Source organism: Priapulus caudatus, unplaced genomic scaffold (genome assembly GCF_000485595.1).
Source record: "Priapulus caudatus unplaced genomic scaffold, Priapulus_caudatus-5.0.1 Scaffold44, whole genome shotgun sequence".
In the NCBI taxonomy this organism is placed as follows: Eukaryota; Metazoa; Priapulida; class Priapulimorpha; order Priapulimorphida; family Priapulidae; genus Priapulus; species Priapulus caudatus.
Window position 1 is genome coordinate 534,111 of NW_014577105.1, and position 8,072 is coordinate 542,182.

The following is an 8,072-nucleotide window of genomic DNA, read 5'->3' on the forward strand; positions in this document are numbered from 1 at the left end:
TTAGGGTTAGGGTTAGGGTTAGGATTAGGGTTAGGGTTAGGGTTAGGGTTAGGATTAGGGTTAGGGTTAGGGTTTTTGCATCATGATATCTGTCCCCACACCATAGATTAATTTTTGTGGATCACAATGCCTATATATAGCGCGGCGACACATATATATTTAGTGTGAGGGTTAGTGTTGGCGGTGTTGGAGTGAGGGTTACCGTTAGGGTTAAGACAGACAGACAAACAGACAGACAGACAGACAGACAGATAGGCACACCGACATACATACATACATATAGACAGACAGACAGACAGACAGACAGACAGACAGACAGACAGACAGACAGACAGACAGGAGGAGCAACGAGCAAATGATTGCTTCAGTAAAATATTTACCCCCTCCCCCCCGATTCTGATACGCGCTATTGTTTGGTTTAAACAGCAATACTCTAGTAGCTCATGGTGGTTTTGTTTGCAAATTTATGTCCAGACCTAAACTCTTCAAGAATCCACTAATTGAAGGTCCAGGAACAATATTTGGTTGGTAACACATTTCCCACTGACGGCGAAATAGCTTTTTAGGCCACGCCCTTTTCGAGCAAAGTACCATCCACAGTGACTGTATCTACAGAATTGTTGGACCTAGGAGCTTGCCGGGTGTTGCTATCCCCCGGGCGTGGAGGGAGGTTACGTGATAACGTTGACGATGACGTTCAAAACATGTCTGTCTGTCTGTCTCAGACAGACAGACAGACAGACAGACAGACAGACAGACAGACAGACAGACAGACAGACAGACAGACAGACAGACAGACAGACTTTGCCTGTCTGTCTGTCTGTCTGTCTGACTGTCTGTCTGTCTGTCTGTCTGTCTGTCTATCTGTCCGTCCGTCCGTCAGGTCAACCGTGCGTCCGTCCGTCTGTCTGTCTACCTGCCTGCCTGACCTGCTTGCCATGTCCTCCCCTCCCCATCTCTCTCTCTCTCTCTCTCTTTTCTCTGGTTCTCTCGCCTCTCTCACTATCTAATTCTATGCTTTAGGACCTTTTTTGATTCTTTGATTTTTGATTTGATTTTTTGATCTTTTATCTCAATACTATGAACATAATAAGGTGAGCTACAGATTTATGGCAGGATATGACTAGACTTTTTGATGTTGGCATTAACATTATTGTCATTAACATTATGAAGCACGAAAATACAGTTATTAGTTAAAACTCCCATAATAGCAGAGGGTATCGGCAGAGTATTTTCTGATCAGAGACACTGGTCCTCAGATTTTTAACCAGTGCATGTAAATGATTGGTCTCGTACAATCGCATCCCGTGGCACCATCTTCCGGACGGTAGCGATAGTTTTTATCAGCGACGTGGTATAAAATAATCTAGTTTCGTTTGTATTTATTCTTTCAAATTCACCTACCCTTCGTATTGAAAAAAAAAAAACGGCAAGAAAACGTTTTAGTTATGAATTCAACTAAATTTAAAATATATCATATTAGCATTGAAACTTAAGTTTGAAATAAGAAATGGAAAATAAGTAATAATTACCAAAATGGCGTTGATAGTTTCAAGCAGTATCCCGATCACAGCAGTCACCGAAGTGTACGATCGCATTGCTTTCGTGTACCCAATATCTTTAAATGTATTTCTACAATATACGTTTTTACACTACTGGCAATATTTAAATAATTAATTTTTTTAAATAATTTAATATTTAAACTATTTAAATATTTAAATATTTTACTATTTTTAGGAATTTTATTTTTTGTATATTAGCATAACGGCGGGGTATGGCGGGATGCTTCGCCCGAAGTGAAATTCTGAGATCGCGGTTTGCCAGCACATCTCCTTCGACCAAGCCCCTGTCCCTAATAAGCGTGTAAGCTCGGCCGAAACGCATTTTCTTGGATGGCTAAGGCGACGAGCGACCCGCGCGCCATTGCTCATATACTTTACCATAGCAAGTAGGGAATGGCGGGATGCTGAGTCCGAAGTTAAATTATGAGATAGAATTTTGCCATGCACATCTCATTCAGACATGTTCCTATCTCGTTTACGCGCGCGTGCTCATGTGTGTGCGTGTGCGTGCGTGTATGCGTGCATGTGTGTGTGTGCGTGCGTGCGTGCGTGCGTACGTGCGTGCGTGCGTGCGTGCGTGCGTGCGTGCGTGTGTGTGTGTATGTGTGTGTGCGTGTGTGTGTATGTGTGTGAGTGTGTTTGCGTGTATGTACGTGTGTGCGCATGCTTGTATGTATGAGAGTGTATGCACGTGTATGTGCTACTCAATCACATAGAAGTATATAGTTAGTTAAGAACGGCGACGCGGCGATAACGTCTAGAAATTGCTTGTTTTCTTTTTATCGGTTTATTGGCATTAGCCTGCATGGTCGTACGCACGCACGCACGCACGCGCACACACACACACACACACACACACACACACACACACACACACACACACACGCACACACATGAGCGCGCGCGCGCGTAAAAGAGATAGGAACATGTCTGAATGAGATGTGCATGGCAAAATTCTATCTCCGAATTTTACTTCGGCCTCAGCATCCCGCCATTCCCTACCTGCTATGCTAAAGTACATGAGCAATGGCGCGCGGGTCGCTCGTCGACTTTGCCATCTAAGACAAGGGTTTTCGGCTGAGCTTACACGCGTGAAAAAGATAGGGGCATGGTCGAAGGAGTGTGCGTGGAAAACCCCAATGTTAAAACGGCCTCTCAAAAACCAGCCGATCGACTGATAACACCAGCTACAATAACATAGTGTAGGGCAGCAACACCGAAACGAATACTAAAGCTAAACTAAATACTAAGCATTACTAACCCGTAACTTACAGGGACAGGGACAGGACAGACAATAATCCAGTAAATTTAACATTAATCTAATGTCTCATTATAGGCTGAGTTGGCTGCCCGACACACGTAAGTATACTGTCTTGTCGCATTCTTGCTGATAATATATTCTCTCTCGCGCGCTTCCTCTCAAGTGTTCTCTCTCCTTTTCCTCTCTATCTCTGTCCATCTCTAGCGCACTCTCGACCCACTCACCACACACACGCACACGCTCACACGCACGCGCGCGTAAACGCATACGCACACGCACACGCTCACGCGCACGCGCACGCACACGCACGCACAGAAAGAGAGAGAAAGAGAGCGATCTGATAAGTTGCGCAAAACTTCTTTTCAGCCTAGGCTACAGACCGAGGGTGTTTCTTATTTAAAAGCAAAAGAATTGTAATATCTTATAAACGACATATAGTTTCAGTTATAATATGGATAAATTTGCCCTAAAATAAATATTGTTCGGTTAAATAGCATTTAGGTATAAATATAATTGCACTTTTGTGATTAGCCCTCGGTCTGTAACGTGCAAAATAAATTGTCAAATACGCAACTTTTTCGGGGTGGCAGCACGGTTGCGGGTGTCATGGCGCCGTTCAAATTTCGTAGCGTTGATGTGTAATTAATTATAACAATTAAATTAGGTATCTGGTAACAAATACGTGTGGGTATAGACGATTTGTTATAGAGTAAGTACAGTTGCATGCAGTAAAATCCTAGAGTCTACTATCCCTTTAACCGAACCTACCCGTAAAATAGCTAACGAACAGAGCCGATAGGAGGCGCGCACCGAGCCGAACCGAGAGTTAAATTACTAAACTAAATAGTCATGCTTGTATGTCGAGCACTCACACGTTCCCATTTCACACAAGAAGACGTAGCACGTTAAACGATTTCAAAGCAGGCGCATATGTCGGAGCAGTCGTTTACTTGGTTTACAAACCGACTGCCCAGAAAAGATAATACAAATGTGAATACAAGCAAGTTAACACCGATAACTTGTGGTACCGCGTCGTTGATTAGGCTGCATCCGGATTATATTCAGTCATGCACAGATGTCATCCATGTTACGTATTCCCCTTCGAAGGGGGGGGGGACGTATTCCATATATGTCGCGCTCTACGTATGTCATATACAAAACGATTTTCCGCAATATACCCTTTACAACCAAATCCACGTGCATATACTGATGCCAACGTAATAAATATTATACAATCAGGAGTGAATAATAATAGATTAGATAGATTAATAGCTAAATCTATTATTATTCACTCCTGATACAATATGATTATATTATGTGCGTACATGTATGTATGCGTCTGTATGACGTATTAAATAACCCTTATTTGGCCCTAGATGGCAATAGACAATAAATGAAGGGAGACGGCTGCTACAGATTTATAAATATTTATCGCACCGGCAGAGGGAGCCTGTTTACAATAGTTCTTCTGGCGTTGATTTACATTTTGAGATTTATTGTCCGCCTGTTGGCGTTCGCCAATAATATCTCATGAAATGCAGATTCATAAAACGCCTCAGTAGGTGATCCCGATTTTACGTCGTATAGCGAGATAGCTGCGTATATAATACGCATAAAAAATGAGGATATAAAAGACGACGAACGGCACAGCATTTGATGGCATCGCTCGCATGCGCTCTACGTGGCTCGAATCATTAGAATGCAGCTAGTTGCTAGAAACTGAATTACGATGCGTATACATGACCTTTGATGTCATAAAATTTGTCAATGAATGTATAAACTGCAGCAAATATGCATTGCATGCTCTGCGAAACCTATACATGAATATTCGTTATACGATTTCATCAGAAATAAAAATCCGTGTACACAAAATGATATTACGCTTTTGAAAGTAAAAGAATGTAGCGGTGTGTTTTGAGCACATGTACACATAATATTACGATAGAGGTTTACTAATGAGCACGTGTTTGATTGATATATTAATCAATATTAATATGTTTTTTATAGTATTTACGTTAACTAGTATATCTAGATGAAAACTACATAAACGATATTTATCCGTCTGATATATTATGAAATCAATATGTTTAATCACTTTCTTTCCTCACTACAAACGATATATTATCAGGAGTAACTTATAATAAATTATTATCTTAGACTATTATTATTATAGACTTTATTATTATTAGACTTTATTATTATTATTATTATTATTATAGACAATTATTATACATTCCTGATATTATCAAATCCGGTGCTGATCAAGTAGTGTACCATAATAGATGAGTATGTTGTCGCATTCCTATACCGAGTCTCTTCATCTTTACCAAGTGCAGTTGGCGATACCGTCGCAACAGAGAAATGGACTGCTTTGATGTAAAGAAATTGCGTAGCTTGGCGAATGTCACACACCCGTGTGTGAATCGCCCCGCACACGCACACGCAAACGCACACGCACACGCACACACACGCACACGCAAACGCACACGCACACAGACACACACACACACGCACACCACACACACACCAACAACACAACTCACGACGCCAACGCACACGGTTTCGCGCACAGACACACACGACACCGCAACGTCGCAGCACGCACACGCACCAAGCACACGCACACGCACATCGCGCGAGCGACGCACGAAGCACACACACACACAGCAGGACGCCATACATGCAGATCACACACATGCTGACCACGAGACACACACACGGCACGCACAACACCACACCACGCACGCACGCGACAGCACACACACATACACATACACACACAAACCACACACACACCCACACCACGACGCACTACGCAACACGCGACACGCACACGCACACGCACACCACACGCACACGGAGCTAGCCACGACGCACACGCACCACGCACGGCCACACGCGAGGGCACACGCCGGCACGACTGGCAGCACGCACACAACACACACCACACACACGTACGCTCGCACGCACGCAAGCACTGCACGCACTACACGCACACACGCAGATGCACGCACGCACAGACACACACACACACAGCACACACACACACACACAACACACACACTGCCATATACACACTACATAACATGCACAACACACATAGCACCACACGCGCGCGCACGCACATGCACCCGCACACGCCGCACGACCATCGCACACGCACGACACACAGCACACGCACAACGCACACGCACACCAGACCGCACACGGTCACACCAAGCCACACGCCCGACCGCAGCGACGCACCACACACACAACACACACACATCACACACGCACGTACGGCTTCGCACGGCCACGCAGCACGCACGCACAGACACAGACACACTAACGCGATGCATGCACGTACGAACGCACGGCATGCATCACACACATACACATACACAGCACAGCACACACCACACACACACACACACACACACGTACGCTCAGCACGCACTGGCCCGCACACACGCACCACCGACACATGCAGCACTCACGAGGCACACTCGACACGCACTGCACAACGTAAGCATTCAACGCACAGCCAACGCACCCGAAGCACTATACCACGTACGCAACATGACGACATCGAGCGCGCGCCGGCATGAAATTACGTGCAGGAATAGTATACGTTAGATTAATCTTTTAGAAATACCAAAAAATCGAGATGCAAACAAAGTAACTAACTTGTATATATTATTCTTCTGTTATATAACATGCACTTCTGTTATAACTATAAGATATTAAATATTTATTATGCTTGTTTGATGCATCTATTGACTCCTCGTCTCGATAGCATTTATTAGTTATGAGGGGAATAAAACAAATAATGCATTATTTATAACAATCAAGAGCTGCCATTATTTAAAGAGTTATTTTCTCCGACTACTATCGTATTTAAGCGAATAAGTGCCTAGACCGGTGGGAATAAGCTTGTAAATACTGTAACGCTAAAAACTCATAAACATTCATAGTTTATTTTTTGTATGTGTTATTGTCTAGTTAGAAATCATGTGTTAAACTTTGTCGATGCAGCCTAAACTTATATACTAGAAGCTGGCTGATATCTAATTATTTGTTTTATTTTTTCAGAATTGTTAGTATGCAAAATCGCAAGAGGACACTCGAACGCAATCTAGCCGCATGAGACAATCACGGCGTTGCTCACGACGAAACGCAGGCCGTCCGGTCTAAACATTTGAATAGCTCTCTTATGGCCCTCTGCAACCTACACACGTGTAACTGCGCTAAACATAGATGTAGTGTACACTTGACACGTGAAACATATATACAGCGCGTCTACTCTGCACTGTCAGCGGAGTGAGAGCTAGTGGACGCCGGTAGGACAGCGTTGCGCCTGATTTTCATGTGCGGGGTTCCATACGATGTTTCTATTCGTACTTAACTTTTCGTTGCTGCACGTTGGTGGTTTTGTCATGCAATTATTTCATAATTTTTTTGCAGGAGCCTTTCCGTAAGAGCAGATGGCGCTTCGAGGATCGACCAGAACTGAGCTGTGGTTCGACTGGACGGCGCTGGAACAATATTTCTTGAATACGATCATCAATCGTTTATGCAGTCGACGCGATATAATGAGTTTGTGGTGAACTACCGACCGGATCTTTTGACTAGAATACGATAAAAGTGGTGTCGGGTAGACGGCCCGACGCCGACGTCGTGTCTGATATAAGCCATTTAAAGGCAGCCGACTTTCCGGGATCTTACAGCTTGTCTCTGTAAAATGCGGAAACGAAGACTCGGTATAACTTTAACGGCGCAGTTAATGTATAAGGCGTTAGCAGACCCGTCAGTCGCAGCGATGAAATTGCTGGGCGTGGTAATTGTTGTAGAGGGTTCTGTCCCACAGCGATAAAGAACGCAGTACTGACACCACCGCATGCCACGAGAAGTGTACGAGAGCGCTATTAAAATTTTAATTCCTGTTAATGCATGCGCCGTTCGAATGGTAATTAACTCGCTATAACGAAAAGCTTTTAATTTCGGCCAATAGAATTGTGCTGAATGCCGACGATGGAAATTATTTCCACGCTAGGTGCTCGCTCAATGCTATACGCCGCCCATCACAGTCACAAAACTCTCGGACCCGTAATTAGATTTATAATGACTGGCAAATATTTAAAGCCAAACGAAAGTGCCCGTCAGTGAATATTACGCGTTGCGATATTTCTACTGAGAATATGAATCATACGTGAATACTGTTCTCTTGTTCCCGCCTGCCCGATCGTTTCCACTTGTCCGTTTCCCTC